We start from the raw sequence: 21076 nt of genomic DNA, 5'->3' as shown, positions 1-21076 counted from the left end.
TGGTTTATTCCTCTCAGTGTACACACATGGAAACCTCCAGGAGGAAGGCTTCTTTTCTTTTTGCTGCTGGTGTTCAAACCTGCCGTAAGATTCTATAGGTCCCTTTTAGGGTGCATGGTAGATGATGTTTTAACAAACATTTAATCTTCGCAGGAACTAGAATTAGGGTTCAGAAAAAATGAGCTTCCACAAAGACATCTTTGACTCTTATTTATCTAGGAAGGCCTGGCTCAAATCTCCCCTCCTCTGCAAAGAGCTCCCTAATCCCCTCCCTAAATCCTTTCACCTCCACTTCTTTTAGCACATTTTTGTTACCTCTCTTAGGGCAGTATTTACTGTTAACAGTTTATTTCATCCCTTCAGCTAGATAAGGCATTCCACTGGAGTTATTTTTACTTTTCTTCTTGATACATAAAAACAATGGCTAACAAAGAGATTTATATACATGGTAGTAAGAAGTACAAAGAAAGTTATTAACCCAAAATGAATGAGGGATTTAAGTTACAAATAAAAAAATGAATTTTAATATTCTATTTTACCATTTTTGAAAAGTTTAATCATGTAACATACCCGATTATTATTTAAATTTATTTAACTATCAATTGCTGCTAAGATGGAGTTAAAGTCAGTTCTTAATTTTTCCAAAAAAAATATGACCCCTGGGATGAATTATCCCTACTCACAAAATGGATAAAGTAATTGTACCTTAAGGAGAAGCCAAGGAAGGAATAGCAAGAGAAAATATTAAGATTAGGTTGTATAAGGGCAAACAGCATTCATAACATTTAAAAATGCATCTTCTTATTTCTATAATATATATTCTACATAACTGTTTCTTTAATAACAGCATCTCCAGTATATACTTCATTGCAAAAGGACTAAATACAGTTGTCCCTTGGTATCTGGGGGACTGGTTCCAGGACCTGCATCAGATACCAAAATCCATAGATGCTTAAGATTCTTTAAATAAAATGATGTAGTATTTGCATATAACCTACACACACCCTCCTGTATACTTTAAATAATCTCTAGGTTACTTATAATACACAATACAATGTAAATCTATGTAAATAGTTGTTATACTGTATTGTTTAGATAATAATGGCAAGAAAAAAGTTTGTACTAAGTGTCCAGTACAGACACAACCATCTTTTTTTTTTTTTATTTCAGCTCATCATGGGAGTACATAAGTTCAGGTTATATACAATGTCCATGTCCCGCCCATCCCCCTGAGTCAGAGCCTCAAGCGTGTCCATTCTCCAGACAGTGCACCTGGCACTCACCATGTAGTCATACCTCCATCCCCTCCCCACCCCACCTCCCCGAGTCAGCACCTTCAAGCATGACCATTCCCCAGAGGGTGTGCAACGCACTCATCATGTAGGCATACACCCATCCCCTCCCCCCACCCCCCATCTCAGTCTGATATCCAATTGGTATCCTTCCCCGATGTGCATTTAGGTGATGATCAGGGAAACCAGTTTTCTGGTGAGTACATGTGATGCTTGTTTTTCCATTCTTTGGATACTTCACTTAATATAATGGGTTCCAGCTCTCTCCAGGAGAACCAAAGAGATGTCGTATCATCGTTATTTCTTATAGCTGAGCAGTACTCCATGGTATACATATACCACAGTTTACTAATCCATTCGTGGATTGGTTGGCACTTGGGTTGTTTCCACATCTTTGCAATTGTGAATTGTGCTGCTATAAACATTCGGGTACAGGTGTCTTTGTTAAAGAATGACTTTTGTTCTTCTGGGTATATGCCCAATAATGGGATTGCTGGATCAAATGGTAGGTCTACTTGAATCTGTTTAAGGTATCTCCATATTGCTTTCCATAGGGGTTGCACTAGTTTGCATTCCCACCAGCAGTGTATGAGTGTTCCTGTCTCTCTGCATCCATGCCAACATGTGTTGTTTTGGGATTTTTTGATTTTTTTTTCTTCCTAATACTTTCAATCTGAGGGTGGATGAATCCAGGGATGAGGAACCTACATTTACGGAGGGCCAACTATAAAAGTTGTCTCTATTTAAAGACTACTAAAGAAAAGCACAAAATTCAAATATGCCTTGGGTGCTATGTTAATAGCAGGGATAAAAAGACCAGTATTTACAGCACAAAGAATTAAGCACACTCCCTGCTTGGAAGATGTACGCCAGGGTTCCTTTACCTGGCGTCCCTATAGATATTAATAGATACAAGTGGGTCCTTTTGCAGGATCTGTGAACTACATGCAATTATATGCAAAACTTTCTGTGCATGTGTCTTTTCTCAAACAGCCTAGAATTGTCATTAGATTATCGAAGGAGTCTATTACATCCCCAAAGCTAAATCGGGCCCTGAAAACGGGCCTCCCCAAAGCACATTTAACTTGCTTAAAAAGCCCAAGTATTGTTTTTAACCTCTTGCTTTTGAAAAGGATAAAAAACTAGATTAGTCCGAATTAAGCAATACTTGTGTTTCTACACCAGACCACTAGTATTAGACCCAAATTCAAAATTTTGTCCATTAGTGAGAAGGCAAGTTCCTTTCCTACTGTTTATCCAGAGTAACCTACCCTTAACTTAGAATTTTTAAATAGTTAGGTGTTTCAGGGACCTCAGCATCTTTTTATAAAGCTCAAATAAAAGGTAAAAATCAATAACTATCCCAAGCTAAGCACTTCTGAAATGCTTAACTATTAATTAGCATATCTAACTTTTAAATTAATCTGTAGAATTAACTCTACTTAAAAGTCAAAGAGCATAGCAGTACAAGAATGTTTTTCTAACAGGTTATTTTTTGAGGTACATCCCAGCCAGTTGATGGCAAAATTCAACTAAGAACTGAAAGCTACCACTATTCCATTCATAGGCAGTAATCCATTCTCTTAATAAGTGAAAGGCATTTTAGTATCTCTTGGGAGAGAAACCTATTCTTTCCAGAACAAAACAAATTTCTCTCAGGGATTAGATTTTAAAGACTTTACAGCACTTACAAAAGGCTTTTGATATATCCCCTTGCTAATTTAATTTTCTGCTTTTTTTCTGTTAATAGCCAGGACCAATTTGGAATCACTTTTCCGTATTATTGAAAATCAGTAAGCAGGCATCTCAATACTTTCAGGCCACTAATGTATAATGCATCACTACCTCCAAGTGTCAAAGATGGTCAAAAATGGGTTGACCTTTTTAAATTAGAACGTAGCAAAGGACCTGAGATTCGAAACTCTTCTGTTTTACCTGAAAACTGTCCAATAAACATTATATTTGATGACTACAGAACCCGCAACTCCTGTGTTAACTTGACACGAAGGCCCAAAAAACCATATTCAACAAGCTCTACAGCAGTTTCTCTGCTCCCTGAAAGAATTGTTTAATTCATACACATTCTAAATTATATCTGTTTTGCATAAATGAAGTAGACTTTGCAGAAAAGACTGGATTCATTATCATGTAAAACACAGCTATTAGCAGAAAATCTAGTAACTATATTCCCAGACATAACAAGATCAGATTCAGGCTGGAGTTGGGGGAGGAGAAGTGGGGTGTTGCTAAAAGAAGAAAGCCTTCCCTCTCATAGAGTTGTTCACAGGGGTAAATTAAATCACAGTACCAACAAAGGAAGCTACAATAGGCCATTCCTCAAACCTACCGTCAGAGCGGAACACTGTCCAACTGACCCTGAGTGTTAATGCCAGTAGGTAAATAGGGCTACGTGTTTGTCTCTCAAAAACTTTCTTAAGCTACCTTGCGGCTGGAAAATGTGAGAGGAGTCACAAATGCCTACCATGTCGAAACACAGCAGATGTGTTATCATCATACCAATCAGATGCCACAACCAGGAAGTAACTGCTGGTTCATGATGAAAATGCAGAGCACAGAGTACCACAGACCCCACAGCAAGGGCCTGCCTTGTCATCCAGGCAGTGATGACAAGACGGCCTCAAGGACAGGCAAGGGGAAGGTACAGGGAAGAGTGCACTGAGGGAAGGGACATCTCATGAATGCCTACTAAATGCCAGGCACTGCTCTAGGTAGGAGGATACAGGGTGAACAAAACAGATGAGGTCCCAGCCTATTTCCTTGTAGGTAAAGACTGACAAAAGACTAAGTAATACCAAAGTACCAGATGGAGAAAGTAAATTTAAAAGGTAAAGGAGAAAACGTGATGGAGTGTCTTAGGGGTTTCCTGAGCCATGGGTGCTTGGGGAAGTCCTCTCTCAGGAAGTAACATTTAAGTTGAGAGCTGAATGACAAGAAGGAACCATCCTCCATGCTTTCAACCTACAAAATCCATCTTTGATGGGAAAAGGGTGACAGGTGGCAAATTGGAAAGAAGTGATCTAGTCCCATAATTCAGTGGTTTTCACCATTTTTTTGTGTGTGTTTGGGACACATTTTCAAACGTTAGGATGTCAGATTATATGAAAGGGATTATAAAACAAAGCAATCCAAAGTCAACAATAATTATAACCCAGTCACTCAAAACACTTTAGCTAACAATGCCTCTTATCTATAAAAGCACACGTACTCATCCAGATAGTCACCAGTGTGCCTCAATTCTGAGTTGCTCTTAATACTTGCAGCCTACACCACATTCTCTTATATGCAAAAGGAAAACTTGTCTCTGGTTAAAGTCAACAGGAGATCTTTTGTTAGCAGAGATTTAACACTAAACTTTACATTTGTTTGTTCTCTGCAAACATAACCTGTTTGGCTTAATAATTGTCTAACAACACCTTGACCGGTACAAATACATTTTATCAACTATATATATTCAACTGAAAAACGATATTTAAACATTTATATTTGGCAGCATGCCTTCGGGCTATGGGGCAATGCCACGGGAGCATGTGAACGAAATGGTGAACCCTGCTCTGCCCCTCTAAGTTTCTGAGATAGTTTTTATTTCTCAGAGAATTCTCAATCTTTTTGTTTGTCCTCTATATGAAATATTAGCAAAAGTTTTTATTTCTTTTATTTTTTCACTGCTGCTGATTTGTCATGGTTAAAGCTACCAGAGACAGAGTGAATTTTGTCCTTTTATCAGGAGTCTTTAGAAGCACATTGACACCATGATCAAGTTTCACCATGGCTAGTCTCATGACTTTACTGAAAATCTATTTCAGAAGACGTTAAGAAATTATGAGAGCTTCCTGTTTGGCAAAGTGCTATGCCACATGGCATTTTAGATATTTATTTTAAAATCTACTAAGTAAGTGGGGAAGGAGAAGATGAAAAAAATGAAAGGAAGAAAAATAATCCAGAATTGCCCCCTTCTCCTAGTCATGAATAACTATGATAAACTTGGAATTTAAAAATCTAGATCAAAAACACTGTTTGGAGATGGGCCATCTCTGCCCGGTGGGTCTGGGCAGAGCCTTTCCAGCCTGTGTGGTCTCCTGTTCAGGTTCAGATAAGGCCATGAGACCAGATGCTTCCTTCTTAGTGCAATATTGGTGAGGTCTAACACTTAAGGAATAAAACTTCCTATAGGTTTGGCCTGATGGAGGCTGAGAAGCCTCAGAGAAGGGACAGCCTTACATGTCCCAATCCAGCATTTATTATACGAGGCTCCGGAGAAGAACCCCTGAGCACGAGGGTCCATCAGAGTAACTTCCGTGTTGCCTGCATTGATGAGTGAGTTACACACAGAACAGGAAGAGCCCTTGTGACATATCCAAAGTACTAGAAACTGTGGTTGATCCCAGAAGTCCAGCGTTCAAAATCATCATATGTTAGTAATTTGGTTATGACGGCTGTCTGGTTGTGACACTTGTCACTCCATTGATGACCAGGGTTGATTTGATTTGGGGAGCAAAGAGGGTCTCAAAAAGGAGGCAAACATAGGGTCAAGAATGACTTCCTAATCAGCTCCCTAGAGGAGTGCATAATTAATTAATTTAAAAAGAGAGCAAAAGGGCAGTATTAAAGAATGTAAAGTGGATTATATTGTAGGAATGTAAAAAAAAAAAAAAAAGACTTTGGAGGACTTAGCTAAAACTGGTTAGGAAACACAAAAACAAATAGCCCTTAACATAACGGTTAGATTCCAAACAGCTAACTCTCTTCTTCAAACAGGTCTTCTAGGGTGCTTTTCCTGTCTGGCAACTCAGGTTTCTACTGAAACAGAGACCTCAGCCTCGGTCCTCCAAAAAGCTCTTAGAGTCTTCTCATTTTTGCCAAGACATCCATTCATGAAATGAATAGCAATGTTCTTGGAGCTTAATGGGAAAAACTGTAAAACTCTACAACTCACGGCTGATGGGGCAAAGGAAACAGCTGTGACCAGGAGTGAACAGCTACTGTAGTGAGTGGTGTTTACATCCTTTGCTTTCTAAGCCCTAGAACCTTCTACTGAAGAGGCCCCCATTGCTGCTATCAGTAGAAAGGAAACAGCAAAGATCCAAAGACTTCTCCCGAACATCTGGCAAGGGATTTGGGCCTCCTGGGAGCCACGGGCCTGGCGGAGTACCCAGCCGCTCTCGGGGGCAGGCGCTCAAGATTCCAGTCTCTAAACTCAAGCTGTGTCTTCACTGGCTCCTTCAGTGTCTGCACAATTTCTTAAGGAAATTGTGGCTACTGGTAGCTGAGCTGAGCTAATCATCTGAATTCCTTCTTTTTACAGAAACTCAGGGGCTTTTAAAACTGGAAGAAACTTTATTCTTCAGGAAGAAATAATCCTCACTTCTCCATCCCGTTTTTCTCTTTCATTTCCTCTTTTTCTCCTTTTTTTTTTTTTTCTTTAAATATCCACTAGTTACTTTTAAATGGAAAAGAAGAGTCTAGACATACAGAAGACTCTGGAAAACAAGAAGTGAATGTCTGCCAATTTCACACATCTTCACTTACTGTTATTTAAAGGAGGAAACAAAACAACAACATAAACAAGAAGCCCAAGAGAAGTTCAGGAACATACCTTAGGTCACGGAGCAGCTAAGAGGAGATAAAGAAACTAGGTTATAGGTCACCTGACTCCCCAACCAGTTCTACTGTGCTAAGATCAGACAGCTAATAGAACACTGGATATTTAAAATTCCAGATGGTGACATTCAGCCATTAGAAGCATTTTTCAACCACTAGAAAAAAAATCAGTTAAGGCTGAGAGAAGAGCTGGGACACGTTTTCTTTAAGTTAAAAATGTCTAATAGTAATTTTCATATGATAAGCACTTTTAAAAGAAAACAGACAATACATAATATACATACATACATATCAACAAAAGGTGAACACTTTTAGGATTACGCTTGACTTATATGGGCTAGCTACAAAGAGAACTGTTACATATGTTTTAACACACCAACAAGTAAACAAAAGTATTCCAAAGTGAATGAAGCATCCCAAAGTGAACACTCTCATGTTAACTGCCCCTTGGGCAGAAAAGCCCACCCTTTGAGCTCCCTGCACTATGGGGCAGAATTACAGAGAACAGATCAACAGAGCCAGCACAGCCTTCATCAGCAAGCTGGCAGATTTGGTGTCAACAAGGGATCACGGCTGACGCTTTGATTCTATCCAGCCTGGTGTTCCATCAGCCAGTTACGCCTTGAACACAGTCACGGCCCGGCTTTGGTCACACCACATTTAGGTCCACTTGCAAAGCATCATAGAAAACAGAGGAATGAAACTTAACTGTATGCTGAAATTTTCCTTGTATACTTGGAAGCACGGCAAATGAACTTTTTTCAGGTTTATGAGGATACCCTTTAGCATCAGAACATTGATTTTTGAGAGTCTTACAAAAGCTCTTCTTATTGCGCCTGCACCGCAGATTTACACTGCTGTAATTCCTGTCAGACATCATCTTAGCTTTATGAATAAATAAAACTATGCTCTAGGGAAACATTGATTTAAGAGGAAAAATCAATACCCATCTAGCATACGATAGACTTGAGCTTTAAGGCAACTTATCCCTAAAGTACAATGCAATACTAAGTGTAAAATCATACTTTCTGCTTCCTAATAAAAGAGGGTAGAGTATGTGAAATTGGCAGGTAAATACTTGCTTTCTGTAATTCTCAGAATATCAGGAGTACTCTTCTCCCTTTGAAAGTATTTAGTTGATATTTCAAAAAAGCAAAAAGAAAGGGAACAAGGAAAAAAGGGATGGATAAAGCCATGGTGGCAAAATCTCGATAATCTGTGAATCTAGATTGTGACTGTACGAGCGCTCTGATTCTCTCCTGTGTGTGTAAAATTTTTCATCATCAGAATTTAAAAAGTATAAATGTTTGGTTGGAGAAAACTCTCAGGCTAATATCAACCTAGATGCTAACAATGGTCCTCTTTGGGTAATGGACTCATAAGAAAGCATTTTTCCTTCCTTGGGAGTTTTGTATTTTCCGACTGTCTATAGTGAACACGTATATTGCTTTTATAATTCAGAAAACACACACATAACAAATTCAGGGGAGAACAGAAAAAAGAAAAAAAGATTAATTAGACTGATTGCAAAGTATTCCTATTTTGTTGACTACTGGCCTAGAGATAGCTAAGATTTATTAATATAACCTAACATTTATATTCCAGGCCAACTCTCTCTTACTGCTCTTGGATGTTTTTCAGGGCACAAGCAGGTTGCTATTAAAATTGACTGATTTAGAAAATAAAGCTAACAGCTTATGCTGAAATTAACCTCATCTCTGTGAGCCAAAGATCAAATGTAAGACAAAAGCTGGCTAGAGTCATCATTTCCTCAGCTCTGCAATCACCTAACAATGTAAGCCTATTTTCACAGTGGAGACAGTTGCTAAAAGTTCTGACAAGCCCTGCGGTAACCTCTGATTACAAAGCCACTCCAGAAAGCCAAGGCTATTGCTTAGAATTGGTTTGAATTCAAAATGAATCCCATTATTTTCCCCTAGGTCCTCAAAGATGTGGTTCATCACCAGCAGTGTTAACTGTGGCCTCTCAAGAAACATACTTATTTGTTGATTTGGGTTTGCTCACATTTCCCCAGACAGTTACTGGTTCTGTGTTCTCCTTGCTTGTCTTTCTAATACACGGAAGAACAACTCTAGAAATCTGAAACACCCTTGCAAGGCACAGGCACGTTAGAAGCCTGAAAATGGGTTGGGGCCATTTAAATTTTGAATCTCAAATGAAAACATCATAAAAGTAGCTACTATCATCACCAAACTTGGTGAGGATATTGGCTGAATCTACTTCCAAGGTGGCAATGATACACAATTACAGGTTCCAAAAGAAGACAGCCACCATGTTAGTACTGACATCAGCAGTAGAGGGAAAGGGAATGTAAATTGGTTTTGGTGGCTCTTTGTTAACATATGGATACTAAAAGCAAAATAGAAAGCAGAGCATTATTGTTGAGAAAAATGCTTACACTTAGCAACAAAGCACAGCTTGAGATCAATTACTTTTCATGAATACTATATTTTTCTTTATTACAGTGTCAGAGATATATTCATTTAAAGAAATTAGAGCATCCACTATGTGTTACTATGCTCCAGGCATTTTTCAGATGTTGTAGGTACAAAAATAAGAGCCAAATGCTGTCCTCAAGCTTAGCATCTATAGGAGGGTCAGATATATAAGTAGATAATTACAGCACAGAGTGCCTAGAGATGTAATTGAAGAACTATAGGAGCCCAGCTAAGGGAGCCCAGAGGGGCTTCTCAGAGGAGATGGAAATTGAGGTGGATCTTGAAAGATGCACTGGAATTTATCAAGAAAAAAGGGGCAAGGGCATTCTCAAACATCAGAACACCGAGTCCGAAGAAAGGCGTTGGTGCCTAAAAGAGGAATGATGTGTTGGAACACCCCAAGAAGTTTAGTCCAAAGGAAGCAGAGACTGCAAAGGAGGGGAAGGTAGCCAGTGCCCTGCAGGGGTGCCCAGGCTGGATCATGGGGTCCACACCAAGGTGTGTGAGCTATTCTCAAAGTTACCAGGGCCCAAGGAAGTCACTGGGCAGGAAATCATGTTATAATTTTGGGAGCAGGGCACCTAGAGTGGGGACAGTTTCTTGGAAGAGAGTGACACTAGCTAGCTCTAGCAAGTGACTGGCACAGAACTGACGAGGGCCAGAACTAAAGAAGTAACCATGGAGGTAGAAGGCAGGAAGGTCAGAAATATATTAACAATTAACATTGTGACAGGTAGCAGGTGACCTCACCAAGCACCAGTCACCGTTCTTGGAACTTTTGTATATGATCTTAAATCCATAATCTGGTGTAGACTAAATGAGGAAGATGAGGCAATGTCAGGACAGAGATTTCTGGCTTGAGTTACTGGGTCGACAGGAATACCAGTCAATTGAAATATTGATTCCAGGAGAAGAAATCAGCGTTAAGCAGAGGAGTGAAGGAGGCGGAGGAAGACAGTTTCCTTGTATACCTACTAGATCTGGGAGCTGCTTGGCACATACAAGTGAAGATAACCAAAATGCTGGCGACAGGAGTTTGGCAGAAAGCAAAGTGGAAATTCAAGTTAAACAAAAAAAAAAAAAAAAGAGGCAGAAAACTATCTTGATAGTAAAACTCAAGCAGTCAGCCATGTACCAAAAAGTACCACACAATGCTTTCCAAGAATTAGGAGGACTATGATTCCACTACAGAAGCATCTGGTACCTATTTTAAAATATATATAGTCTTGAGTTAAATCTTAATTACCCCCTAACTGGAAAGTGTTCTACATTTTGGGCCACAGAGAAAATGTGTAAGGCGAGCAGTTCTAGGGGAAATGGAAGTGCATTAGAGGAAACAATGTCTAAACCCTGAACCGAGCGATTCTTGTCGAATTTTAGGAGATCAGAGGAAGGCATTTTTGGAGTGTGGATAATTAAAGCTCTTAATGCACTGATTTTTTAGTCTAACTAACAAAGGCAGGCTGATTTCCAGTATCTTCAGTTATATTCAGAAAGACTGCGGCCTCAGAGGGGAACCAAAATGACCCCAAAATAGCTCCCTTCTCTCCTAAGAGGAAACGGTTACTCAGGCAAGAAAAAGAATTTCTCAATAAATTGAAGGAAAGATTTAATTAAAAGACGGTGGCCTATTTGACAAGAATCTTTCTGTGAAGAGATTGGGAAAATTCAGACCAGATGTACTCCTTCCTTTCCAGGCCATAGAGGCATTGGATAATGATTTATGGTGGATATGGGTAAGGCAGGCCACGGAATTTGAGGTTTATAAATCTTTTAAATGGGTGGACATAGTGCTTTGAAGTCTAGGATTCATTACAAAAGTTGGTAACTACGTAGGAAACTAATTGCTAAAATCAAATATAGAATATCTTTGTGTTAACTTGTTCATTTAGGTTGAATGATTTCTTTCTGTATTTGGTCTGTTCACAGAAGATGGATCCAAAGTCATTAAGGAATTATTGATGTAACTTTTATCATTAGCACAAAATGAGATTATGAATACCACTAATAATCACAACCATAAACACAGACTTATATATTTTTGGTGATGGTGGTGAGCACTGTGTATCCTAGTAATCCTCCCATAAGGCTATCCAATTATTATTCCCATCTCGAAGAAGAGAAAAAAGATTGAGTAAGGGGAGGCACTTGGCTCAATTTCCCAGAAGCATGACCGAGCAGAACCAGGGATGTGCCCACCACTGACCAATGGGAAACACCATATTGCAGGAAGTGCACCCATTGGTGTCTTGGTCCCTATGGCAGAGACTCACAGTGCAAAATTCAAATCCGGCTTAGCTAGCACTTTGGAGGTTTTTCAGCTTGGAAGCTGTGTGTCTGCAGATCTACAACCCAAACAGAGTCCCCAGATCAATCACTGATGCCTGCACACAAAGTTAAACTAAAAGCCAGCTTGAATGAACAATAATGCAGAATAATGCAGAATAAACCAGGTAAATGAATACCTTGAAATCACCTTTTCCCAGCAACGAAGTTGTGCCCAACTGTCGAAATCAGAGAACGACCTTGTGTTTTCTGAAAAGGAAATACAAGAGAAAACAATTTCAAAATTCTAAACTGGATTAAAATTGCAACAATTAAAAGTAAAATGACGATCTTTTCATTTACATATTTAAGTTTTGGTCAATAAAGAAAGCAACTGAAAAAAAACTGTTTAACCTTTAGCACTTTAAAACTATAAAAAAAGAATGTTAAAAAGCAAAAGTTAAAACTTGCTCTTAAAATATTCACAGATCTATATATATTGTCACAAATGTTATATATGTAGGAAAATAAAAATGATGGCATTAATCACCTGTGATAATTAATTATGCCCATGCTTCGTTTTTACTCATTGCCACCTCCTTTCTTTCTGACAGCAACTATGGGTTATCTGTCACCAGTGCTGCAACCTCACACCTCGAACATGGACCCTTAGAGTGGTCAAGACACGTGGATTAAAGCAAAAACAGAAATGGTTGTGTGCTTCAAGAAGATGACAGTCTTGTCAGAAAAGAAAAATGGTGAAACAAAATTATAGAGAAGCATGTGATAATTGTTATATTTAGCCATATTATTTAATGTCTTCATCTTGAAATGTGCTGTATTTTTGTTAGCATGGTTTCTTATGCTTAAAAATAAAGCTATATCACTTATAAAGATCACTTCCTCCAAGAATAAGTGTGATCCGAGTTTGAGGAATATAATCTCAAATCTAAAATTCTGTTTTTCGTAGAACTGTGGATCTAAGCAGACATCTTAAAATATGCTAAGTGGAAGTAAAAAGCATGGATAGTGAAAGAATGACCTAATAACTGGACTGAATTTTCTCAGGAGAAATATCCACTGAGGTAAACCAATGCCTCCCTCAAGACTTTTTTTTTTTTTCTTTTTTGGTAAAGTTTTGAAAGAGAAAAGAAAGAGCTATTTCTTAGAAAGAAATGAAAAGCAAAGTAGCACTAGAGAGACCAAAGAGAAATAGCCAAGGTGCCAACAAGCAAGGTGACGATCCCTCCACGAGGGGCCAGTGTCGGACTCCGCAGCAGCCAGCCAGCAAGATGAGAGCCCCCAGCCTCCCTCTTACCCACAGACCCCTGCCCATGCGGTCTAAGGGCCTCTTGGGTGTGAGCACCAAGAGAAAAGTGCAGCAGAAGGCGAGAGAACATTACACACCAGGAGAGGCAGGAAAATGGTAAAGACACTGGAACAAAGAAAGGCAATGGAAATTCTCTCCTTTTGCCCTCGTGCTGCGAAATCCCCCCTCCTGAACTACTAAGCATTATGGTTCAGCAACATTGTGGGTTTTGGAAAGTTTCCATACCAGCCTGAAAATCCACTGTTTATAAAAACCAGGAGGATGCATTTAAACAACTGCATCAGAGATAAGTACTTGGCCATGACACCTGTTCAAAAGTGGAGAAATAACTATTTTGAGAGACTGCTAGTCTATTTAAAACACTGCTAAATATGTTTAATAAACACTCACTGATAAACCTCTGTGCTATGTACAAGAGGTACACAAAGGCAAAGATGATAAGGCCCAGTTTGGGAGACCACGTTACAAGTAAATAGTACAATACAAAGAGACACACATAATAATGGAAGTACGCACAGGCTCTGAACACAGCAGAAAAGAGCAGGATGATTTGGCTCTGGAGGGCCCCACACATGCAGTTCTCTTGGGATAAAACTCAAGCTCCTGGCATGGTGTGACAATCTCCTCATCACGGTGCCCACCAGCCTGCCCAGTGTCACCTCATCATCCTCACCCTCCATCCTGAGTCCTCCATGCCTCTGCCACACTGTTTTAGAGGCCACACAAGCAATATAGAAACAAATATCTAATAAGACACTGGTTTTTCAGCTAGAAACTGTAGTATGCTTGTAAAGAGCAGGCGGATCCTGGCACCTGGTAGGTGGGTCCTTCAACTTGTCCCAATCTCCTGTCCTACTGTGTGCTCAGCCAGTCACATCCTTCTCGATCCCATTCTTCCTTCAGAGTCCAGCAAAGAAACCAACTGTAAACACCAGTGTAAAGTATTACATATGCTCTAAAACAGGGTTTTGACCTTGGCCCTGCTGGAATCTTGGGCTGGGTAGTTCTTTGTTTCAAGGGTATAGCATCTCAAACCCTGAGCTGTGACCACCAAAAATGTCTCCAGACTTTGACAAATATCCCTTCAGTGGCAATATCACCCCCCAAGTTGAGAATTGCTCGTCTTACATGAAGGACTTATTAAAACAGAATAATATTCCTATCCTAACTTCCATATGATGCAGAAAGACAGGAGTGTGTGTGGAGAGGGGCCATGGGAAAGGGTACCGATGGAGGAGCACTGAGGGAGGAAGGTGCAAGTATCCAGCGCCTGCTGTATTCCCAGCCCTGGGTGAGGTCAGTCATCTTATTTAAGACTCACGAAACACCCTGTGCTTCCCCACCTACCCGGAATCAAAGCTTGCTCAAAACCTTGACAGGCAATGGGTTAGTGCGTGCTGACAATGTCATGAAGAGCAAAACTCTTCAGGATAAAATAAAAATAAATATCGCTAGAACGTCATATAGACACTGGCCTGCCTTTCCTCCACTTTTAGTGGGCTAAAAGCTTCACTTCTCCTCCTGGGGAATGACCAGCATGACATTCTCATGGTGAGCACCTCCGTTTTGTGACTTCTTAGGACATCTTCTCCACGGACTTAAAATCGTATACTTGTTTTCATCACGTAGGCCCACCTGGAGTCACAGGCATGGCCAAAATCTCTCTTTTCCTAGAACCACAGTGAATCGGGCATGCTTAGTCTGTGGAACTGCTAAAGGCTGGTTGGTCACATCTCCTTGTCAGTGTCCTCAGTGAAGTTAACAGTGCTCCACAGCCCAGAGTAGTATGGGCCAGTTAAGTCCTGACTTTAACTATGGACCTCCCTGAAAGTATCTAACGAGAAAAGGGACAGGAATTCTCCGACAGAGTTTGTGGTCATTTTCTCGCCTCATCTCTGAAGATCCTGGTGGATTCAACAATCTGTCCTACATTCAGCACATTTGGGTCCCACAGGGTCCCTGTCTATTCAAAAAGGACTAGAGTGGCTTTTTAAAATACATGTGTTGATATACAGTTTTTCCTAATTGGCTTTTTGATTCTGTTCTAATATAGTCACATCTTCCACTCTAATATCTATTCAAATACTTTATTTAAGGAGAGTGTTCATGTGCCGGCCACTTTGTAGGTGGGGTTTCAATATTGACCAGGACAAAATTCTCTGTCCTCATGGAGCTATCTAGTGGAGGTGGGAAACAAACCAAACATCTGGCAGAACAGCTGTGATCATCACTGACGGAAACAGAAGCAGAGTGGGGTAAGGACTGCTGGCTCTTCTTTAAGTGGGGGAGTCAGGAAAGACGTCACTGACAAAATGTCGGGTGAGTGGTGACCTGAAGGAGGTGGTGGAGAGGCAGGTCAGGCAGGGGCTGGTCCTGCTGGCCCCTCCACGTGGCCATGGCATAGAGCCAGAGCATGCCCAGTGCTTCTGTGGCCTCTGTAGGGGGGCCTCGCTGGCTGTGGGCACACATGCGCACGTGGGCAGATCCACAGAGGCAACAGGAGGAAGTTCTTTTCCAAGTCGTGATCCAAAGAAGAAAATAAGAAGCAAGGTTATCAGCTGAGAATGAGGATAGAGAAGGAGATATCTGAGGTTTGAGGAGAGAGGAGGAGGTGGTCCAGGAGAGGGGAAGAGTGACCGGACAAGGGAACCAGTAGCCTTGGGGATCCACTGAGACAAAAGTGGGACCTGTTAGCTCCTCAGCCACACTCAGCAGCACAGGTGAAGACGTGGAGTGGGGAGAGAGTGGGTTATGCAGGGTTGGGGTGTTGCCAGCTGAGCATTACAAGGAAGAGAGAAAGAAGCAAAGAACTTGAGGGTGGATGCAAAGGAGTGATTATAAGGAGAGATGATGGAATCTCGGCTGGGTAACTAGGACAGAACTGGAGGGGGGTGACAGTGAAAATTAGTAGCATCAATGGACTGTGAGTACTGGCAGAGTCCACGAATGGAGTTAAGGCAGAGGGGATAGAAAGACAGGAGAATGGGATGCTTGGGGAGAGAGTGGGTTAGACACTTGCTAGTTGAAGTATGGCCCCTGGATCAGCAGCTTCTGCACTACGTGGGGACTTGCTAGAAATGCAGAATCTCAGAGCTCAGCTTAGACCTGCTGACTGAGAATCTGCACTATGTGCACACTAAATGTGGAAAAGAACTGCCTTGAACCACTATTCCGTCCGAGCCAAGTTGGCTCAATCTCCACTCGACCAGAAGCCACGGACACCCTACAAATAGGTGCCAGTGAATAGGTTTCTGAGGTCAGGGAATTCCCTGGGGCTCAGCTTCCCATTGAAATGGCTCATTTTAGTTTCCTGGGTTTCCATCCATCTGCCTCATGTCCTGCTCTGTCGGTCTTACAGCCTTGCAATATAGCCGGCAGGCTTCTGATTCCCTTCGAGTGCCGGCTCACTTCCCTCCCTGGCTGTAGGCAAAAGGCATCCCCCTACTTCCTGCAACAGAGGCCTAGATACCCTCCTCCACTCTCATCTGCCTGCGAGGGGGCAACCAGATACTTAGTGCCCTCAATCCAGGCTGCAAAATTCCACGTGCCCACATAGATCTTTACAAGACACTAATGCAAAAGATATTGCCATCTGTGGCTTTTTAAAAGTTTAGCTTCCTGCCATAATATTCAATGTTTTGTATCTTCTTTAATATGAGTACACTGATTTTGCTCTTAATAGTTAATTTAAAAAAAAAACAAAACACAGCTGTACATAGACATTGCAGAATGAAAGGTGAGGCTGAGCCCAGTGAATGGGAGCTTTGCCTCCACACAGCTTTACTCCTAATAAACAGAGGGTGACATTTTCATTAACCCAGACACAACCTCCTGTGCAAACACCTGTTTATGAAATCATATAAAAATACCAAATTTAGAATTTCTAGCCCCTCCTTTCAAGACAAATGATTGCAGATGCTGTCACATATAAGAATTTTATTATGATTACTAACAATGATCAGTTGTGAGTCCTTACCATTCACAGGCACCATGCTACACATTCCATACATCCTCATCTCATGTAATGCTCACAAGAATTCCACGGGATCCACATCATAGTTATGCAGGTGGAAACTGAGTCTTAGAAAGGTGACATAACACAGCCAGTGAGTGGTGGAGCTGAGTGTCAAACCCAAGTGTACCTGATTCCATGGTGGCTCCTCACTCACACACACAGTTTAGATAACACACAGCTGTGGCCTAAGAGTGTGGCATGTATAGTTTCCTCTGCATCTCTGAGCATACACATCGCCACTACTAAATATTCTATGTGCCTGCTTGAATCAAGAAGGTATAAACCAAAGCTCTCCAATGTCATTATTGGTAACTATTTGATATAGAGACCCTTGGTTAGATGTGACCATTTTCTAGATCTGTAATAACTCTTTTTGCTCTTGCTGAGCTAGAATCATCAATGAACTGGGCCATCTTGGCATCACTCTGCTAAACTATGAGATGGTTGTAACAAACTGCTCATCACCATGGGACATGAACACAATCTCTGGTGAGTGGGGGCCCGGCCTCCAGGAATAGAACCTGTTTTGCTGTCAGGAGAAAATGCTGGCAAAGACACTCATCTGATCCCTTCCCACAGCAAGGCAGCCCAAGCCTTTGCGTAAGTTCAGCAAATGCAGGTGTGCACAGAAGAAAGGGCACTGAATGCAAACTTCCCTATGTGAGTTATCACGAGGCTTCTCTGCATCACTTAGCAGCCCATGATTCAGACATAACAATGATCAGCTCTGCCTCGTTTGCTTCCCAAGGATAGTGTGAGGGTGACTTGGTGGGCGTAAGGTCCTTAGGTAAGAGCTAAGGTTAATTTAATCACCCTGTGTATACACACAGTACTGAGACACACAAAGTCAGGCCAGAGCACCTGTATGTGGTAATCAGGGTTAGGTAGGTGGGGATGGTAAAATATTTCTTTTTAAGTCAGTGAGGAACAAAATAAAGCAAACAACAAAAGCAACCTCAGAAATTGGATCTTCCCATTCCCAACCCCCATCTGAAAAACGGAAACCTCTTGTTTTTGTGTCAAAAACATAGGGCAATCTTTTCAGTTTCCCAGATTTTAAAAGGAACAAAAGCTATAAGAAAATAAATATCATGGAGCCCATGCTAAATATATACCCTTTTTATTTGAATGTGTTCTGTATCTGGATGAACATTTATCACTCAATATTTATTACTGCCTCAATATTTATTACTATCTCTATACATATTTCTCTGTCTTAGGTTGTCAAGTCTGATAAGACAAGGACCAAACCTATTTAGTTCTTTTTGTAAAGCATGTGAAACCGTCATGCATAATTAGGCACTTAAAGTGTTTTTGATGAAGATGATTATGAAGAATGAGAACAGTTAATACCATGGTAGGCATGTTTCCTGAAACCTTCCTGTCTTTTCTGAAATGTCAGATGATCGCACTTTCATAGCGTTGTAGAGCTAATGGAAGCTTGAGCTTAGAAAGCGTGCAGAGCTTGCTAAACAGCCTGCGGTCTGAGGAGCAGCCACACCAGCAGCACCTGGCAGCTTGTGAGAAAGGCAAACCCCAGGCCCCACCCCAGACCTACTGAGTCAGAATCTGCAATTTAACAGGATGCCTGGTAATATGCATGCACATTAAAGCTTGGTAAGCACAGACCAGAGAACCATCAAGTTTAACGGCTTCATCTTACAGTTGAGGAACTATGAGACCCAGACAGGCTGAGTGACTTGTAAGCCGTTACAGATCCCGACCTGGGACTCGTCCCTCCTGACTGCAGCGCTCTACAGCCACTTCTTACATTACACTTATGTGGACGGGTCAGCAGGAATTAAACTGTAAACAGCTTGCAGGGAACACTGCAATGCTGGGTGTATTTGTTTGCCTCGGAGGTCTTTTATTCTTTCAATGCCTTGAAAACACTTACAAGATACTGCCAACGGAAACCTAGAAAACCATTTTACAGTAGCAAGCTTGCTCCCAACACACTGCCAGAGACGAGGCCACACGGTGACGGTGCGCGGAATTGGACACCACACCCTTTGGTCGAGCTCTGGATCTCTGCATTTTTGCACATTTCAGGTCTAGTGATGCAGCCCAGGCTGCCGTTCACCTCTGACCTCTTTCTCCTACTTCTTTAAATGTTCCTAAGTCCTGGGTCACACATGGCTCTGCCTTAGAGCGCTAGAGGCCAACCAAATGTATATAATTGAAATCCCCAAGGATATGTATTCTAAGAAAATAAAAAATAGAACCCTTTAAGAACTCTTAAAGACTTCTTTGAATTGCTGTTGATCTGTTGGATTTTCAATTCATCTTTCAAACCAGTTCCCTCCATACTTTGCCAGTCTGGCCACATTACATATTCTCTATAACAGATTAGGAGCCATTGATGTCTAATTAGGGGAATTTTATTACGGAAATTTCCCCCTAGACTTCAGCCATCAAAAGTCGTTAGTAAAGAATATTTAATAATATTCAAATTCCATCACTGTTATGCCATAATGTTTTCCAAAGCTGAAAAGGACTGACATGAACTTTAATCAGAGTCTGTATATGGCAGACATGATTTAACTCACATATGAATACCAACTGGCACCCTCGCAACATATGGTGACTCTTCTGGAAAAAAAAATTAGTCTCTCTAGGAGTGAAGAGACTGGCTGTACTTTTGTCCACAACTAAGTTTCTTCTGCATATTTAGAAATCACAAAGGAATTAGTTGGCTATAAAAGAAAAGTACTGCTTTGAAGAAGGTATGTCTCAAAAACACAAAAGATTAATTGCATCAATAATTCAGGATTTGGAGTAAAGTTTTAGAAAGAATATGAAAATTCTGCTAAAAGCAAAATGTTTAGATTTGTTGGAGACAAGGACAGACTGACCTATGTTCTACCACTTTCTAAATAAACCTTGAGAGAGACAGTCATATCAAAGACAGCCAGAGGGCACAGGCTTCCTTAAAAGCATTCTCCCCTCCCTCAAGGCAATGGCCTTCATAAAGGAACATCAGCCCATTATTTTTGGGGGGAAGTACAAAGAAAATACACTTCTGAACTCCATATCCCATGGAACCTATCATGAATTCGGGGCAGTATCAAGTTTTAGAAAATGTTTACTGCATGTTTGACGTTGTGTTAGGTCAGTATATCAAACACTTAGAATCAATTGGGCCTAACAGGGCTCCCGCTTCCACATTCTCCATAAGCAACAACTGAATGAAACTATTTAACTGCTGCCCCTTTAGATGAGCATATGCTCTCTGTTTGCCACAGTCCTTACCACTTCTTATTGTCTCCCAGATATGCCCAGCCAAGTGCCAGCTGCCTTTTATCATTGCATAGCACTATTGTTTTTCTTTGGCTTAAAGGAAAGGTATGTCGTTTTACCCACATCTCTCTCCAATAGTTGACCTCCCCAAAGGGCTTTGAGATGCCCTGGCTCACTTCCTTCATTTATGGTACCCACCTGAATCTGTGACTCTTGTTCTGGATATTACCACGCTGTCACCTCTGTTGGCACCATGGTCTCTTCCCTTTTCCCACCTGCCCAACTAGAAGTCATTCTTCAAGGCATATGCAGGCTTTCCGACCTCTTCTGTCAGAATCTACTGCTTTATTATAATGTGTACAAAAATTTTAAAACTGGTTCTCCGGACCACAGATCATTTTAGAACAATGGTTGAATCTTTTGGTCATCCCCTCATAATTTTAGGCCTTCCAACACTCCCAAGACCCAGCTATAGCTTCTCAACCTCCTATCGCCACCCCCTCTACACACACCTCAGCATGGGACGGGGGCCTGCTGGCAGGGGAGACAGCGAGGACGGGGTACGGTAAAAGGGCCCTTCCCAAGTGGCTCTCCTAGCCCCACAGGACTATGAGGGTATGGAGTAAGTAGTAAGGGAGACCAGAAGAGGTGAAGGAACAAAGTTGCTTTATTCTCTTCCAGTGCTTCTGGAACTCCCCTCCTCAGCTTCCACTCTGCAACCCGGTGGGGAAGTCATGTCTAACACGACAAGGCAAACAGGAGTGAGGGGGAGGAGGCATACGCAGGAGAAAGAAACGTCTCCACCTTTGCTCCTCCATGACTTCCCCAGCTACTCCCCAAGCCCCTCTCTTCAAAG

At 41.2% G+C, this 21076-nt stretch overlaps 1 protein-coding gene across 4 annotated transcripts in view; it reads right to left on the bottom strand.

Moving 5' to 3' along the window:
* PAG1 (phosphoprotein membrane anchor with glycosphingolipid microdomains 1) overlaps window positions 1-21076 on the bottom strand; it is a 135892-nt gene that overhangs the window by 77095 nt on the left and 37721 nt on the right. For all 4 annotated transcript variants that reach the window (XM_045561434.1, XM_045561435.1, XM_045561437.1 and 1 more), the window contains one exon: window positions 11836-11905. The gene's annotated coding sequence lies outside the window, so the exon portion shown is untranslated. The remainder of the gene's footprint in view (window positions 1-11835; window positions 11906-21076) is intronic.

Source organism: Lemur catta, chromosome 9, assembly GCF_020740605.2.
Source record: "Lemur catta isolate mLemCat1 chromosome 9, mLemCat1.pri, whole genome shotgun sequence".
NCBI lineage: Eukaryota > Metazoa > Chordata > Mammalia > Primates > Lemuridae > Lemur > Lemur catta.
The sequence above is the reverse complement of the archived record's forward strand: the minus strand, read 5'-3'. Positions and strand labels throughout refer to the sequence as shown.